Source organism: Vidua macroura, chromosome 1, assembly GCF_024509145.1.
Source record: "Vidua macroura isolate BioBank_ID:100142 chromosome 1, ASM2450914v1, whole genome shotgun sequence".
Lineage (NCBI taxonomy): Eukaryota > Metazoa > Chordata > Aves > Passeriformes > Viduidae > Vidua > Vidua macroura.
The window spans coordinates 38534649-38553855 of NC_071571.1; the positions used below are offsets into that span (position 1 = coordinate 38534649).

At 38.0% G+C, this 19207-nt stretch overlaps 1 protein-coding gene across 5 annotated transcripts in view; it reads right to left on the reverse strand.

Annotated features, from left to right (window-relative positions):
- THRB (thyroid hormone receptor beta) overlaps nucleotides 1–19207 on the reverse strand; it is a 155643-nt gene that overhangs the window by 113023 nt on the left and 23413 nt on the right. For 3 of the 5 annotated variants that reach the window (XM_053982749.1, XM_053982767.1, XM_053982758.1), the window contains exon 2: nucleotides 12526–12555. The gene's annotated coding sequence lies outside the window, so the exon portion shown is untranslated. Of the gene's footprint in view, nucleotides 1–7093; nucleotides 7140–10287; nucleotides 10351–12525; nucleotides 12556–19207 lie in introns of those variants that run through there. The other 2 variants (XM_053982784.1, XM_053982774.1) reach the window with 2 other exon arrangements.

Consider the following 19207-nt stretch of genomic DNA (forward strand, 5'->3'; position numbering starts at 1 on the left):
ACATCAGTCTTTCACTTGATTTCTCCACTACCAATTAGTGCCAGCTTCTATGCTATGATTACAGCCACATGCAGTACGTGGTCAGCTTCCTCAAAGACCTCTTCCTTCCAACTACTATTTTTATATAGAGCTCTGCATTCAGATCACCTCAACTGCCTCTTCTATTCCCTCGTGGCTTTAGCTCCTGCCTCTAGCTGCATCTAAACTACTTGGATATTCTCTCTCCTGACTTCTGTCAGGTGACATTTCTATATAAAAATAGAACCTGTCAGGTAACACTGAAGAAAGTAAATCTCCTTCTGCTCCTGCATCAAGTCTTGGTGTCTCCTCTGCTATCCTTCATTCAGTGCTGCATCATTGCACATCCTTCCTCATCTCTGCCTTCAAGGAAAAACAAATAGTCCAGACAAAACGCATCCAGACTCTAAATTTTCATTAAATGCTGGCTTCCTCTGGCCACTGACTGAAAGACAGTTATCTGCCTGAACTAAGCTCTCTTAGGTGGAAAGTTCTAGTTGTGATCAAAGGCAGAAAAACTCCCCCATCTTCTTCAGCTACAAGTTTAATCCACTGAAAACTACAAAATGGTCTTGCAAACCCCAGGAAAAAAAAAAAATAAAGAAAAAAAGAGAAACAGAAATTACAATGTAGGGCAGGGATTCTTGTACATACATGATGCTTTACTAGAACTTGAAGGAAAATGGATGCCTACCTAAGTGGAAGAAAATGAAAGAAGTAGTGGGAAGAATTTCATGTTAGAGATCAAAAATCCAGATTAAGTAATCTTAATTTTCTGAGACAAGGCTAGGTACTAACAAATGATTCCTCATACTTGTGAAATAGGAAAAATAAGTTTACGTGAACCTCATACAGAACATAGTATTTTGAGCATAATATTCTGCAAAACTGGAAATGATTGCAGAAACATGTGGCTAAAAAGAAAATACATTTCAAGGATTTAACAAGGATATCTTTCTGCTAATCAAAGTACAGACTCCAACCCTTGATTATTCCCATCACAGTATGAAATAACATTAAGGGATCACACATTCTAAAATGCATTTTATTGTTTTTTCCCCTTTAAACAACACAGATTTTATAGGACAAATATTAAGGACAGAGTTCAAAGAACATGTGGATGTGTAGGAACAAAGTACCAAGCAAAATGTCATCTCAAGTCTTTTACTATATAACTTTGTTTTGAGAACTGGAAGCTTATCAGTCTCACTTTCAGTGCAAGTCTTTCCTGCATATCCAGGCATGCAAGAAAGGACAAGCAATGAACAGCAGGTAAGACTTGTGCCCTCAATGCTTTGGTTTATCTCCAGAACTTAAAATCCAGCAATGCTACTAAATAAATAAGGCACACTGAGACACAAACAGAAAGAGTATGCCAATTGCTTTCATGTACACAAGGCATCAAATTTAACTGTCAATAAGTGGGAGGATTTTCAAAGATGCAAATGTAAATGCAGAGTTCAAAAGGTATTCAGGGTTGGCCTAAATGATCTAGTTGCTACTGTAAATCTACAGTTCCTGGAAACGATGAAGTCTCCTGCACTGTTGTTGAAGATTTTGGAACCTGTATCCACTATAAACACTATACTAATTACAATTAATTACGTTAATTTTCACCTATAATTTACACAAGGATTCTCCTAAAATGAAGCAGGCCAAGAACACATCCAAAGAGGTATTTCCTCTGCTAGGGCACAAAAGCATGCTGTGGTACCTGGCCTCCTGATCCTGGATCTTGCATAAAACCTATTAAAACCTTTCTGGCAGATCGGAGTTATCTGTGGCCTCTGTTAAAAAGTACAATGCAGAGTCTGATCCATAGACCCTGGGAAAATAAAAAACAAACAAACAAAAAAACACCTCAAACCAAATAAACAAACAAACAAACCACCACCCCTGAAATATTTTAGCTGGCTTTAAATTAGGGTAATTTTTACATTAATGATGGAGGCAAAGGTGCAGTCTCTGACCACTGCTGCCATAAATATTTTTCAGAAATATATATTAGAGTAAAACAAACAAGATGTATCAGAGTAAGTGTCTACAACATAAATTCCATACTTGGCATAAAATGTATGGAGCTAAAACAAAGAATAAGCCTTTCACAGTTCCTTCTAAAACTTCAGAAATCTTCCTCCAAATTCCTAGTGTTACTTTGACTTGCTTTGAAGACTAATTCTTTGCCAGAGGTGCTGTATAATTGTTTATGTGTCATCTAACCTGAAGTGGAAGCTGAAATTCAACAAATAAATATGCAAATATCTCCTAGTGATTTGTACTTGCTAAATATAATCCAAATGTTTATTGAGATCCTATTTAACAATTTCCCAATGGATGTATTTCTTGCAACAGATTAAATGACAATAGGATCAGAAAGCCAACCGTACAGAGCTAGGAAACAAAGATAAGTAATTCTGTTATGAAAAATATTGGAAATAGTATGCTTAGCAGGGAAATGTGACTGACTGGCTCAGTATTCAACTACTTGCCACACATTTACATAATGGAAAAGCATTTTTCCCACCAGTGGAAGAATTTAATTACATGGAGTACAGGGAAAAGAAAAGAAAATCCATTGTGAAAATCCTCTTTCACTGCTTTAGTCTAAGTAGTTATCTTAGAATATGTCAGCTGGACAAACAAAAAATACAAAAATAAGATTAAAGATAGTGTATCTTCACCTAGCAATCAGTAACTATGTGTTCCAGCCAGAGAAAACACTGGGAAAGCTACTGGAGGAGTTTTCCTTTGGCTCAGGGAACAGATGAGCAAGAGTTCTCCTAAGGCATTACTTACAAAGCCAAAAGCTGTTAAATTCAGCGGCGGCTAAAGCAAGTTACAACACAGTCTGCTCCAGACTGTGTGGACAGCGCCAAGCTGCAGTATAATAACATTTAGGGGAAAAAGGGAGCAAGCAGAGAAAACATACCTTATGTTTTTATCCCAAGCCTGAATCAGATTCATGGAGCTTTCTCAAGCAAGTCAGAATATGGATGTAGAAAAGGTTTTCTGCTTCCAGAGTGCTCACCTACTGAAGCACAGGTTCTACACTGGTATTTTCTAGTCTTTATTCAACCAATTTTTCAATTGCCAAATAAGACAGACACTTTCTTTGGAAAACTATGCCACTTGCTGTTGTCGAGGAAGACTTTTTCAGTCCAATAAATCACATCTTTCCTGTCATGCATTCTTTCTCAATTAATCAATTTTTTCTCTATGTCACTTTAACATCCCAAACATTTTGATCAAACCATTCCTACAGAACTGCTTTCTCTATGTCCCATTCCGATGTGAAATCTCTCACTTCATCTGTCCTTCCACATTTCTCCATGTCCATGGTTCATTTTCCTTTATTTTCCCAAAATTTCAGTTAAACCACATAAAATGGTGCATAAAGACTAGAGGGAACTTTACAAAGCCACTGAAGTGAAAAACAGGCTGGAGTTCTGAATTAAGAACGTTTTTTTGGTCAGCTGTGCAATTCTAGCTCATTACATAAGAGTGAGTGTAAAATCATTCTGCAGCTCAAAATAACTCCTATTTGTGTAATTTCCACTCCATTTAAGAAGTTGGAACAACTGTACCAGCAATTTAAGGAAGGCAGAAGAAGTTAAGAGGATCTAAAAGGTTTTGATACAACGACTGCAACATTATCAGAACCAGGATTGAGGAACCTGGTTAGGATTCTTTTCTGTGAGAGTTGTGGCGCACTGGAACAGGTTGCCCAGAGAAGCTGTGGGTGTCCAAACCCTGGAAGTGTTCAAGGTCAGGCTGGATGGGGCCTTGAGCCACCCGGTCAAGTGGAAGGTGTCCATATCTTAAGCAGGGGGGTTGGAACTAGATAGACCTCTAAGGTCCCTTCCAACCCAAGACATTCTAGAATTTTGTGATCCTATAAGAACAAGAAATTACCTTTTTCTCTTCTGTTATTATTTTATGTTCCTTTAATTATTTTACTTAATGGAAGCAAGGAATAATAAAATTTAAACATAATTATGAATGCTAGTACATTTTTACAGCAGTCTTGTGTTTAACCTCTGTCTCTTTCCATACATGACAGCTGCAACTACATCCAAGTTTTGGAAACAAAGTACATCAAGTCCTCCCATGCAGAGTTGGAACACACCAGGGTCAGCCTGCCATTTTCCTACGGAAGACAGAACTTGCAGAAAAAAGTGAACACTCCCTGTCATTTTCACTTAGCTTTTGCTGCCAGCAAAGGAGGAGCTCCACCTATATATCTAAGTATTTTCCAACCAATTTGTTTTCAGAAATGGAATTCCAGGCCAGAAAAAGCACAACATCATGTGCTTCAAGAAAATCAGAGCTGGTGAACACCTGCACTATGGCTGCTTACTTGGAAATCTGGATGGGTTAGTACTGTCACTGTATTTTCAAGCAGCTCTACATTGAAAATTTTACTATCCTGTATGTCTTATCATTTTACAAACCCACTCTGTGTCTGAAAACTTAAGGCTCTCTGAATCAGCCCCAATCAGGGGGTGAGACTAATAGTGTCTATGGTTAGCATCTTAATATAAAGGAAATCAGAAATGTCAAAACTTGTCATAACTGCTCAACAGTATTCTCTCTCTGTATTATGTATCTACTACAACTAAAGGACTGTGACAAATTTTAACCTGACATCCTCAGGGTCAGCAAAAATTCAGTACTACTTTTCCTTGGTGACAGTCAGACATGGCAGGGAATACTTTCCCTAATTTCTGGGTGAACACTAGAGAAACCTGCTACCTTTCTGTGAGGTGCACATGCATTCAAGTTTCAGTTCAGAACACACAATTTCCCTCCTGAAATTGTATTATTTTACCTTTACCTCTGTTTGTTCTTTTTTGTGATTACTAAATCAAACAAGGGATGATTGGTTTTTAAATTAATTTGTGAAAGGACAATGAAAGATGCTGATGGCTAGAAGGATGGGAATGAGTTTCTAACAGATCAAAAGAGAGAGAGCACTAATGAGCAGATGTGTCCTGAAAGATTTTCTTAAATGCAAGCATGATGACTGTCTCAAGACTGATCCATTACAAATAGAGGTACCAGGGAAGAGCCCTTACTGACTCTTGAGCAGAAAGGGAAAACAGCAGAAGGAGCCTCACTCAGTGGTTCACATTTGAAGAAATAATAAAGTGGGCTCCATTTAGTCCTTGCCCCCTCTGCAGAGCCCTCTGTGCTCCCACATGAAGAACACAAAATTCAAGTGCTTGTCTCCCATCCTCCTGTCTGATGAGGCTCATGGGAGCTGGAGCTTTCTCAGGAAGCTCACAGAGAGCTCATATGCTCCAAGGGCCAAACTCTGCTACTGTGCTTGACAGAGCAGCTGTCAAGGTAAGAAATATTCACTGCACACATATTCTACAAATATTCTTTTGTACTACAAAGTGAAGCCCCTGAATAAAGAGCCCAGTAGATGACATAAGATCAAGGAATTAGAAACTAACCAGCAACTGCAACTCTGTGGAGTCACTAGACTGTTCCCTTCAGTCATTGAGTTAGGCTGGCATGGTTGAGGCAGCTTTGTGACTGTAAGCAAAGCATTCCAGGTTGCCTTTTTTTTTTTTTTTCTTTTTTTTTTCTTTTTTTTTTCTTTTTTCAATGTAATTGTAACTGATCTAGTTCACCATACAACTCAAACCAATCAAACACAGATTCTTCTTGGGTTCTTTTCCATTTTTGGGAATAGGGGCTTTTCAACTTTGAGATAAAATGTTCTCTGTCAGGAACAAAATCAGCCATCAATCCTGGCAGGCTGGACATAAAATCCATTTTAAAAAATCTCAAGGATATACATGCATTTTACTTTGAACTTCCTGCTAGATTCCATTTGGACTTACTTGAGTAAAAAGCTAGAACTTCTCTGCCTGCCTGAGGGAACCAAAAATATTAGTGCTGATTAAATATTTATTTTGTAGCAACATGAAATCTATCATGCTATAAAAAAATTGTTTTGAATGATACCTCTTGAGCAAGACTGTGACTTACAGCTTTTCTTGTTACTAAGCTAAACATTCCAAAAAAAAAAAAAAAAAAAAAAATACAGCTGGTCCAAGAAAACTCTGTTTTGCTTTGGCAAAGCATCAGACAGCACCTTCTGGTTTGCCAACACAGGCAGAATCTTATCTAACTGTGGGATGTGCTTGGATTTACTACCTATTAGCAAAACTCTTAAGAAGCAGTGAAAGGTTCCAGCCCCTTTTACGTATTTTCAGTCAAATCTCATTAACTTCATGCTCTCAGTTTGCACACAACATTATGGCAGTCTTTTCCCACCTCTTAGGGAAAAATTAATAGGAGAGTGTTAAATCTCCTATTACCAGGACTTCATTACTTTTACAAGCTATGCTAAATAATTAAATGTGCTTGTCAAATAACTGATTAGAGAAGATTTTGTGCCGTGGTATATGTTTTTACTGTCTGTTTACCACAGTTGACAAAATAAAATCATTCAGAGGGTCTCCTGCACAGCAACTGAAACCTTAAACTTGGAGAGGAGAAGAGCTGTGGGACAATTCTACATAGGATGCAATTAAAGAAAGAGAACTGGATTAAAGCCACAGATGGGGAAACTGAAACAATAGAACCAAAGCTTGCTCTGAGGGTGGTGCTGAATGAGAATGTCCTAGAAGCAAATCTAGTTAGCACCATCTAGATCTCTAGCAGCTTCTAAACAGGCTTTTGACCCTTAAAGTGAGCAAAAAGGCAGAGAATACATATTGCTTAGAGAGATTAGGACTAATATTATTCAGCCAAGACTGACTTTTCCAACCTTTTTTTTTCTTATCCACATTTTCACAGTAATATATTGGGGGGGTGGGGTGGCTTTGGCTACTGTTATCAGCAGGGTGCAACCATCTGAAATATTCTGTAGTTAACCCATCTGTTCTGTAGATGTAGGATCCTTCAGGTCTGAAATAGAGGGGACAAGGGGTTATGTGCAAAAGGGCAAAGGTCAAACAATTAGACAAGCAACACACCCCTCCACCACATCCATAAGGCAAGGCCATTTCTGTAATATCAAAGACAAAGATAATTTCTGACACAGTGCACGTTGTCCTACCTGCCTGTCTTCTCCACAGGCAGGTCTCTGGAGCCCATTCTATCCAGTAAGACGATCCACACAGTCAACTGAAGCAGATGTAGTCAAATGAACAGCTGTCTCTCCTGCTGATGGGAATTAATTTGTTTGGCCACTCTGGCAATTTTTCAGATGCACTCTTCTAAAGGTTACTCAAAACCAAAAATTGTACAGCTGCAAATCCCTTCTGGTAGCAGCCAGACATATGCTGTACCAGCCTGCTGCTACCAGAGCCTCATCCAGTGTCCCAGAGCTGCAGCACACAGTAGGATCTGCTGTCCTGAACATCACTGTGATGTTCACGTTGGACTCTGTCAATGAGCACATACACACAATCTGCTATTTTTTTAATGTACTGGTCACCAAAAGCCACATTTCCATTAAGCAGGAGAGATCATTCCTGATGCTCCTGTTCTCTCACGGCAGCAGAATTTCCCTGAATCGACACTTTTGGAGAGTTCTGTAACAGTGAGCACAGCATGCTTGACTCTCATCTGAGCAGACATTGCGAGCAGAGGGTTAAACACCTGGTACTTCTTTACACTGACTTGTGCTCCAACCTAGCATGTGGATTTAAAAAATTTAAAAACCAATATATTTCTCTCTTGGAAGAGAGCAGCAGGTTACCCAGACAAAATCATGGATTCTTGTATAAGGGTTATTAAGTAAACAAAGTGCTGGAAACAAGACTGAATAGCTTTCAATTGCAGTAAAACTGAGCTTTTTAAAGCTTTTAAAACTTTTAGAGTTCTTAGATACAAACAATGAATTTGGGACTAGCAGTGCACTGGAGATATGCCAAAGGAACTCCCCAGACCTCAACACAACTACTCTCTTCTGTTATCTGGAATGCTTTTACAGCATTAACTGCCTGAAGAGAAAGAAATGCCAAGGAAACCCTCAGTGATAACCAAAGTCAATTTTGCAAGCTTGCGCGCCACTGTCCAGTAGAGGCACTTTTTCTGTGGTAGAAAAGACTGTTTTCCTTTACATTAAATAACTTAGCCATGAGCTTTCACATGGAAGGAAATAGCAGCAATATGATGTCTCAAATACCTTACTAATGGCGAGGGCAATTTTCTTCTATGGCACTGCCTTCTCCATTCCTTTTCAGAACTCAAGTATCCATTAAGAGTGACTCACTGGTTGAAAAAACATGTGAAAAAGAGACATCCTGAAGTTTGTTTTTAAATGCTCTCCACAGTCAATATTATGGCTATCAGGAATTTGTGAAAACCATAGGTATGTAATATATTTTCAAGAGATGTGGTGCAGAAGAAACCTCATGCTAAAAAATCACAACTATTATTGCATGGCAACCAAGCAAACATGTTTGATTCCTGACTAACCAAAGTCTTTTCTCCTTTCACCACAGCCATGAATCCCTAACCTACTAGCAAGAGTAATGAACCTTTTTTTATCTTTTTCCAGCATCTTGTCCTCTTTCCTGGATGTCTGTGAAAGCAGGTGGAGCCTCCACATGGAGGGACACAAACTTATTTACCTCAATCACCTTACACTGGCTTATCAAACGCAATGGTATATCTCTTCTCTGCTTTAGTTCTACTATTGTTTTAGTCCAGTATTTTTTCCAATTCAGGTCTAGGCTGCCATGTGTAAACCATAAATACATGGTCCAGGGAGGGAGAGCAGTAGGGATGGTCAGGTACCAAGTGCAAACTACCTGCTGTCAGGCTAGGTATCAGGTATTCTGGAAAAAAAAAATCTTCTAATATTCCTGGGCTCACGCTTGAATTTACCCTGGATAATTTTACAGAAAAGCTTTTTCACAGATCTTTCTACAGAGCCAGAATTACATGAAAACTTTCCTGAGTAAGTTTTTATCCCCACATACAGCCAGGACAACCCTTAGCTGTTCTTCCCCTCATGCTGCTGTGGAATTACACTAAACATTCCTGTAACAAAAGCTATGCAACCTAAGTACAGTAGGGTGACATAATTTTGAGCTCAAGTTGATGGATTTTTCTATTTGCAAGATTTTGCACAGTAATTCCTGATTAATTCTGAATGTTGAAATTAATGAGATTATCAAAGTAACAAGGAGCTAGGGCTGTTCTTGTTCACCACAGTGTTTTGTATTTCTTCTAGTATAAAATTACTTTTTGATATATTTTAGTCTCTTTTCTGTTAAAAAGATCTGCTGCCTCTTACCCAGTAAGACAAGAATACACTTCCCTGTAGCTGGAGAGAACTAAAAGACAAGTGTCCTCCACTCCCACTATTCCATGCACGTCCCAGAGCAAGCATACAGGTTACTGCTTTTTCAGTTTTGGGGAAAGCAGATTATTTTATCCTAGGAATTCTACATAATCTGCTAAAATTGTCCCCTGCCCTTTCTACTCTTAGGGATATTAAGAGTGACTATAGAAGATCCTGCGTTAAAGACAATGGAATTATGCTGACTGAGTAACTGAAGAAAATTCTGAACTCTTTCAGGACTTTACTTGTATCACAGAAGGGATTCAATGAGCTTTATAGAATAATTATTATTTTTCACTGAACTCAATAAAAATGCAAACCATATAAAACCATATAAATAAATCAGGTAAAATATCAGAAAAATATGCAGAAGGATGCGTTTATGGCTGATCAGACAGGAGCAGGAACTGGCTTAGTATTGGTCCATAGGACTGAAGCACCCAAAATGTACAAACTCAGCAGCACTGAGCACCCACCACAGCATCTCTGTAAGGATCTGCTCAAAGACTTTTCAACCTTTCACCACTGAAACAAGAGTCACCTGCTCCACCTCAGATTTTGGAAATTCTGTGGCAGCATGTACCACATAAGAGCCTTTGTTGGTGGAGATGTGGATTTAAAAGGCCTGGAGGAACTCTTATGGTAATCTGGTCTGACTTCCTGCCTGGCACAGCCTGTAATACTTCATGCAGCAATTTCTTTACAAAGCACAAGAACTTGTAACTCTACTAGAAGATATTTCAGAAGCAGATCTAATCTTGATTTAATTACTCCAAGTGATCTACCACATTCCTTTCTAAGCATTTCCAGTGGTTAATTACACCCACAGTATCGTAATTCCAATGTGAACTCCTCTTCCTTATCTTGCCATGTTTTTTGTCTGTTGGAGCCCTATCCCATCTCCCTATACTGATATTTTTAGATCCTAACCACATCACACCTCAAAATTCTCTTACCTGAGATAAATAGTTTGCCTGCTTGGCAAACCAAAACAGGAATTCCTGAGTCAACTGTGCAGCATCTGCGGTGGTGTATTTAGCTTTTGACTAAAGAGACTAAAAGAGAAAAGTCAATTCAAATGTATGGGGAAAGCACCAAACATCTTTAACAAGATTTTCCAGCTTCTGCAGCACCCATTTGTATGACTTGGAAATTTGGGATGAACAGCACTGCGACCTTCATAGCTTCATTGTCAACCTAACTGATAAATTGTAGCTCAAACTGGATCAGTAGTTACTAAACACTACAGTTAACTTAGAAAGAAAACGATGTTTGATGGCAGGTGGTTTTCTACTGCCCATATGTCAAATCACATTAAAATGACCTGGTACTTCTGCAGGCACTGCCAAGGCAGAAATCCAGGAGTGAGCAATGTATACCTTAAAATACTTCCAGCTGTGACTCTGGTAAACAAAATAAGTAAATTTCCACTACTGCTGTCATTCTACATTACTTAGGCATATTACTTAGGGATTTGTATTACTGTAGCATTCAGAGGCTCCACATAAGGCTCCCTTGTGTTAGGTGATCAGCTACAGACATGGCAAGTTTAATTCGTTTCTGCAACGTTTGCCCAGTGCTTGTATGGCTGAATCCTAGTAAAGAGACAGAAGGAGGACTTGTCTTCTTTCTGGATCTCGGATGCTGATGAGATCAGTGTACAAAGACTGCTCAGAACTAGAATTTCTTCTGGCATTTACTAAATCCCTGCACTACCCATGTGGCTCTCAACACATTATAAAGTTCCTTAGCTTCATTAACCATGTTCCAGAAGGGTTTTCAGTCCTTCTCACTGGTTGGGTGAAAAACAGCAGCATCTTGCCATCTCAGAGATGTACTACATAAGCACACACCTTTGTAGCTGCAAATAGATGCACATACTCTCCATGTACCAATACAAAATAAGAATTACAAAGATAGTCTGCTATTAACACCACCATTTGTTATGACACCTCATTACTTTTTCATGACACTACTGTTTTTTCCATTAATACTTCACATTTCTACTCACTTGTGGTTTCTAGCAGTTTATATTTTGCATAGCTTAAATGCCTTGTTTTTTTTAAGCCTCCCTCTTCCCTATTCCAAGAATGCCCCTCTGCAAACCAGGAACACGGTTTATGCAGACATATCAACTTTTACTGATGTTAACAGCTTTTAAAAAATTTCTTATGAACACTCTTCATTTGGAAGTCATTTGACTTGAAATAGGTGTACGAAATCCAGCTAACAACTCTGAAAAATTTTACTTTAACCACTGATGCAAAAAACAAAACCAGGCAAATATGGGAGGAAAAGAAAACAATAAGCAATAACACTTCCCTTCCTTGGAATCCTGAAAATGACTATTATAATTGAAATATTAATTGTGACAGAAAAGTAATCATATATTTTTGTAATGCTCTGAACCGGTTCATACTTCAGCTGCCTGTCAGGACAACTTGCTATTGTACACCTGGCTTTGTTATTCGACATAGATGCTTCATTTTCTAGGTGACACACCACATGAATGTCAGCATCCTCACTAGCAATGGAAGAAATGGAAAGATAAAACCACTTCTTTAACATCCATTGCAGTTGGTACTGTATTGAAAGACCTTCTTCTGCTTTTTGCCCATCTAGCAGATGACACAGAGTCCATTTTCAGAATGCAGCTGAACTATGTTATATAAGGGGAAATAGTCACTCCTAGAAGAGTTCACCTCTCCTTTATTTATTTCACTATGTAACTCATAAACTCCCACTACCACATCTCAAAAACCAAAAATCTGTGACCAAGCTACTTATTTTATCAGCATATCTTCTAATGTTTCATTTTCAAACTGGAGGAAAACAAAGATTTTCATTGACTGAGTAGTGAAAACTATAGCATCTGCCAAAAAATAATTACCTGTAAATTCCTTACAAGCAAAAAGAAGTTTCCAAATCTATGAAGGCATCTTTTTTTGATTAAGGACCAAATAGTGCTTCAGTAACAACAACAAAAAAGTTAAATGTTGTTAGACTCCTTCTGCAATACTGTACTCTTTCTTTTTTTGCTTTGACATACTGACCCAAACTGGGATCTACTAGTGAAATGCTGAAATCTACTGGTCCAGGAGCTAGCCTAAAATGCTGAATATATTTGTTAAAATTATCTCAAATTAACTTGAATATCTTACTAAAGTGGAATTAAAAAAAAAAAAAAAACTTACCTTATTAGAGCTTCATTTTCTGTTCTTTCACTGAAAAGAGTAAGGAAATCTGTATTAAAGATCCATTTGGGAAAAAGAACAGTCTGAAGTAACTATTTTAGTTTCACTTCAATTAACACCAAAATCAAAAGGTTCTTTTTACATAACTGTAGTAAGTCTGCTATTTTGCAGGGTTAATAATTTTCAACACTCTGGAGTGGAGGCCTTTATTTATTTTCATCTTAATTAGCTTTTCTGAACAAACATTTCAAATGGTTTGGAAATATTAATAAAAACAACTGATCTCATCAATTCACCACCTAAATCACAAGCTGATTAGACACATTCAGTAGGTTTATTTTCACTTCAAGCTGTATCTCATGAGCAGTATTTTTGTTTGTGTTGCCATTACCTTTATTGGACATTTGGTATTTTCTATTATAGCATGGATTTTCATTGCAATATGCCCATTTAAAGAGTTTCTCAGCCTGGGTTTTTAAAAGTAGCTATTTTCTGCTCAAACCCCAAACAGGTAGGGTCAGTGGCAGTTTAGAAGAATGAAAGCAGCAAGCCATTTCAATAAACACCTACTTCAACTCAGCTGCTCTGTATGACACATTTGTCAACAATTTACCAACACACATCACAAAATCAAAAAACAATAAAGCTTTAAGAGTATTCTAGGAAAGTTCAGGCATAACTCACAACAATCAATGTATGGTGAGGCATGCAAAAATATTAATTAACCTTTTATTTCTTCGTGAGTTTTTTCAGTCTTTTACAACCAGGGAGAACAGTCTGCAAGCACCAGCATTATAATTGGGAATTGGATTCTGGTAACTCTGAAGTAAATGGGTATTTTTTTGTCAACAATGCATGCAAGAAGAAAATCACACTTTTTCTTATTTCATTTTCTAAATTAGCATAACATGAAATAGAAACAGCATGAAATAGAAAACAAAAAGCCAATCTAATAAGCTCTGACAATTATTAGCAGTATTTGTCGAAAAGCAGAGAGAATCATGCTGAGTCACAGGCAAAGCATCTCAACCTCTAGCGCTTTCTGTACACTTCATTAGCCATCAGTCAGTATGGTTAGAGATTTACAGATGAAGAGAAAACAAGGAGAGACCTTGTTCATCTTTGCCAAGGACAAATTTGAAGTTTGGCTTCAAAGCATGCAATAAATGCAATGGTTGAAGAGATGAATTCTCTTTACTGCTCTACAGAGAAAATACTATGATTTGGGGAACAGCAGGGTTAAAAAGAGTCTTCTATGAATGAATCTGTCAGTCTGAGGGAAACAAAGCTTAAGAGAATAGTAGAAGTGCCTCTTCCCTTCATTTAGGGTATGGTCACCTGATATTTTTGAGAGACCTATAAAATGAGAATATTTCACACATGGAACAGATAAATTTAAAGAGAGACATTCCTGGAGTGCAGTAAATCATGGGATTAACCACTCATTTTGAGAAAAGCCATGAGATCCCATTTTTATGAGTCAGCTTATGAGAGCTGACATTTACAAAGTCCAATTTCCCACAAGAGAGTACCTGCACATGCTTACCTTTAAAGGAAGAATAACTATAAGGTCACTTAATTACTTAGTCAAACATAAAATCCTCATAGGTTTAATTTTCCTATGGCTCCCCCTGATAAACAGCTATTAAAAACATCCAACAGTACCAGATTAGTTCACATTTACCTGTCTGGCTTCAGGTGTGGGTCACCCACAAAAAGTAATTTAAGAAAGATTTTGCATGCAGAAATCAAGAGACAGAACCAGTAAGTATTTTATCACTGGATGCTATGCAGGGTTTCAATAGGATTGAGTGGGATTTATTACAGCACGAGCCAAATCCTTCTTACTTTTCTCATGCAAAACACCCATTGAAGCTAGCCAGAGTGCAACTGAGGACATATTGCATCCCTGATTCTCTATTACTCACCTGTCACAATACTACTGTGCACCGCAGCGCAAAGTTTCTGGGAACAGAATGCTTCTTTCTGGGAAGGGACAGGAGTACCTTACAGGCTAGCCTGTTTTAAATATAAAGCAGGTACAGAAGCAAGTCTGAAGAAGACTAAAGCCATCTTGGACTTGTGACAAGATCCACAGTTTTAAAGAAAAGTATTTCTATGCTAGAAACACTCACAGTGCAAGCTGCTTTGAAGCATATTTAACTCATCCTACATACTTTTAAAAGAAGAATGAAAGCTTTCTTTGGCAGGGTTTATGACTCCCAGAAAAAAAACCAACAAAAAAGCAACCTAGCATGCTTAAAAAAACGATTTGCATAAGTTTTCCTTATCTGATCTAGCTATTGATAACAGGACAAGCTATAATGAGGGCCATGAGCACCTCTTACCACAGGTTCTCACGGGCCCTGCTGCCTGTCTAGCCCAATGGTCTCCGAAGACATTTTTTCAAGAGGACCAATTACTATCTCCATCAGGTAGCAGGAAGCTTCTAGCTTCAGATCTGGCTTTTATCCAAGTGGAGATAACCTCCACTCCAGTGTGCCCAAAACAACACTGGATAAGTGAGGTTCAAGCATTCAGTGGTCCCTGCAGAAGACTTACTGGATTTCCTTATCTGCCTCAGACACCTTGGCAAAGAATTTAAAATTAAAATATATCTCCTGTTAACTGCTTGCACTGCCTTCATGCTTAATGCCTACTGCTTAGATGGAGGGGGAGAGCGCTACAGGAAAAAAAAAAACAGTAAAAAAGTGAGGACATTTACATTGCAATATTCAGATGTGTCATCTTGCTAAGCATATGCCTCTTTACAGTAAAAACTATACTTGTTGCCAATCACCAAATGTGTTAAATTTGGACAGACTCTAGGAGGATTCCACCAGACTGCCTCAAAGGCACATCAGTACCATTAAGTTAAACTAAGTAGACAACTGTCCACACTCCACACTCTGTGACAAGAGGTTTTGTATATACATCAGGGTATTTACAATTAGCCTTTCAATCCTGGTACAAAAAAAAAAAAAAAAAAAAAAAAAAAAAAAAAAAAAAAAAAAAAAAGAGAAAATATTGTAAACTTTTTTTCAAGTTCCACCTTTTTCAGAACAAATTATGAACTTTCTCAGTTTTATAAGTACTATAATTAACACTAAAAAGACCTACTGATAGAGATTGTTAAAACAATGTAATTTGCTACTGAAGCTGTTCATAATTTTTCTTAAGGAAGACTCACCACTGACTTGTTGAACCACAAGAAGCAAACACTTCTAAAATGATCAGACAGCAACCTAGATGTAGATGAAAATTTCCTACTTCAACACACAGAAAATTCCTGACTGCATGGAGTTATACAAGTAAAAATGTTCCTTTTTGTTTTAGTCATTGTTATGTCACCTTTTTTGTTGTATGCTGTTTAGCAGAAACTGAAAATCTGAAGATAACTTGTCATTAACTAAAATGTGGGTTTGATCCCAAAAGGGAATACACCCAATTAGCCTAAACAACATATTCCCATACGATCCAGTACACAGTAGGAGAAAAGACATCCAGGTGCTGTTCAGAAATTTTAGATATAAAGTTCATATTCTGCCTAAGTCTTTGAACAGATATCAGATTAGGGATGAGAGCAGTACTTTTCTTCTTATACTTTTCTTCTTATCCATCAAATCCTATTCATCCTATTAAAACTTACTTTCAAGCTCCTCACACCCATCACAGACATCTTCATTTGGAAAAAAAAAAAAAAAACAAAACACAAGTTACCAAAAGATGGACAGATTGACATCAATTCAGTCCTCCAGACAGATTCACCCCAGAATTTATTTCAGTTTACTTTTTTAGTCCCTGCAGGATGCTCTGGTGTGCAGAGGTCCACAAAGAGACTGACTGAACAAACTAACTACAATTTCCTTTTTCACAAAAGATCCCAGAAAGCCACCCAGGCCTGGAAAAGCCAGAGAGCTCCCGTTCCATCAAAGCCAAAGAAGGAAAAAGAAAGGAGTAGGAGATGAGCAATCCTGACCAGGAGATAAATTTGTTCTTAAAGCTGCTCCAGTAAGTTTGGCTTTCAGTTCTTCTGTTTAGCAGCTCCCAGTCAGAATTAAAAGCATGTCAGTGGAGGTGGAGTAAAAAAGAACAAAAAATGTAGGGGAAATAAAAAGACAGCAGGGAAAAATCTCACTGACCTCCCTCAGGAAAGTTCTTCCTCAAGACACAAGGAACTCTGCTGGCACAGAAAGTTAATTTAATTCTTCCTGCCCCACCAGTCTTGACTCAAGGCCATTTGATTTCACAGTTCCAGTATCTGCAGTAGTTAACAAGTCGTGCCATGCACTCTGCAGAGTGAAAAGCCATGACTGCAGCATGCCAAAGTCTAATCTGTGACAGGCATTCCCAGTTCTGGAACTCCACACAGCGCGCCTTGGATTGCTTGGCGCTGCAAGGCACCAAGTGTGCACAGTCTGAACTCTGGGACCTAGGGATGCATCCTGAGAATATTTACCACCAGTGCAATGCTAATCATAATCAGCATGCAGGTATAGGCTCTCTGCAGGATAAAAGGGCAGAAGAAAGCCTGTGTTTAGATTGGACAGCAAGAACAAGATCATAGCTGGGAGGCAGAAAAGTCATAAAATAGCTCCACTTAAAGCATACATACAGATTAAAAATTAGCCACTGCTGCCAAAAAACTGCATGTAACCCCACCCACAGCTATACCTGCCTGTGTAGAGACTGCCAAATGCAATGTGTTCTGCTGCCTCACCAGCATGACCAGCTAAGAGCCACCATCTTACATCTGTCCTGCTCCCCAGAAAAGTGCCCAAGAAAGAGTCACTATTTATTAGTGCTCTTGATGACTGGCTGCCATAGAAATCAAGGACTTCAATGATTTTTTTGAAAGCTAGTCGTCCTCCTGGGTATAAGAAGTCTTAAAAATCAGCCAGGTAGCTTGACCCGACTGTTTAGAGATAGAATAATGTGGAAACAAAAATAACCATTGCTACTGCTGTATTGTTTGTTCAGACCGTACTAAAGAGCTCAAAGCCGCTTTACAGAAAATGCTACAAAAATGCTGTCCAGAAGCTATTATCCTCTCCAGTAAATGATGAGTCCACAGACAGTAATGTCTGCAGTCTGCCAACATTTCCATTACAATTCTCTGCTTTAATGAAGAATTAACAAGATTAAATACACTTTGGCTAGTAGACCTTCAAGTTCTATTACAGTACATTGTATTTATATTAGAAATGTTAATGTCGCAATTCTTGACTTTGAAAAGTACAACGATAAATTAATTTACCTTTAAAATAAAAACTGTACCAAAAATAATTGTTTAAGATCTTCAAAATTATTCTACTAATCTTTATAGAAGAAGTACATTGCTTATGCCATTAAAAAAAAAAGCTAATGTATTTTTGTAAGGTAAGAATTAATTGAATTCAAGAAAACTAAGCAGATCCTAGAAAAGGGCAGCTATTTTCTCTGTACATAACATAATCATATGTCTTAAATCCAGTTATTTTCTTCCTCTGAAAGGTATTTAAAGATGTCATCTCCATAAAGCCTGGCCCAGTGCCACAGAAAGCACAATGACATCACTGTCGCTGATGTGAAACCCTGCATTCCACTTAGGCCTGAAAACCTTGTGTAGGACCAAAGACTCAAGCATGAAAAGATTCAGGATGTTGAAAACAAGCATTCACACATATTTTTAAAATATTAAATTTAAAAATTAAAAAAAACCAACCAGCTAATAGTCAAATCTAAGGGGAACCTTCAAGCTTTATATGCAATGTATGACAATGGTGATATGGGAAGTTTTGGGAACTTGGGGAGTATTCTGGGAAGTTTTGGGAACTCAGGGGTATTCATCCCATGTGTGTTTAACCATATACTGCAACCATTGGTGGAGGTCACCACTTCTGAGACTGATGGCACAAACAGCACCCTGGAATCTTCTCCTCTCCTCTGCCAACTTACTGAAGAGGAACCCAGGGAGCAGATAAGCTGAGACAGCCAAAACAAGGTTTCTTCAGCTCTTCAATCATCCTTAGACTCAGACTGTTTTACACTAGATGCCTGATTTTAATCATTGTCCATATGTGTGAGTAAGCATAAAGAATGCACTGCAGAGACAAGACTTGGACCTTCATGATTTTCTCAGAAAGCATATACTTTTCTGCTTGTAATCACCCCACTGACAAGTGAATGATTATGATTTTCTTAATTGTCCCAGGTTTATCTTCTGTGAGATGGCCAAATTAAATACGCTAGTATATTGAAGGACAAATGTACAGTAAGTATTGCTGCATAATATCCCCAGCCAGTAAAGTTCATTATTGAGTCCTAGAATAAAACATGACAGACTTTGTTATGTTATCTTTTCCAAGGTGTCACTACCAACCCAACACATCCTAGAACTTAATAAAGCCTGGCAGCCTCCAACTCATGATACATCCAGAACATGTAATTTTTTTGCCTGCATTGCTTTTTTCAATAACTGGTGCTGTTCTGCTCTTCTTGGGATGGTGGATGACAACCATCACACCTGCACACTGGAATGCAGCTGTCAGGGTAATTCCATCCAAAATTAAGGCAAGTTTCATGAAAGCAAATGTTTAATACAAACATTTAATGGCAGAAAAATATGGTGAACTGGTCTGTAGCACACTAACTGCTTTGAGTTTAGGATCTTTTTTTTGATACATTTCATTCTTCTACTTTT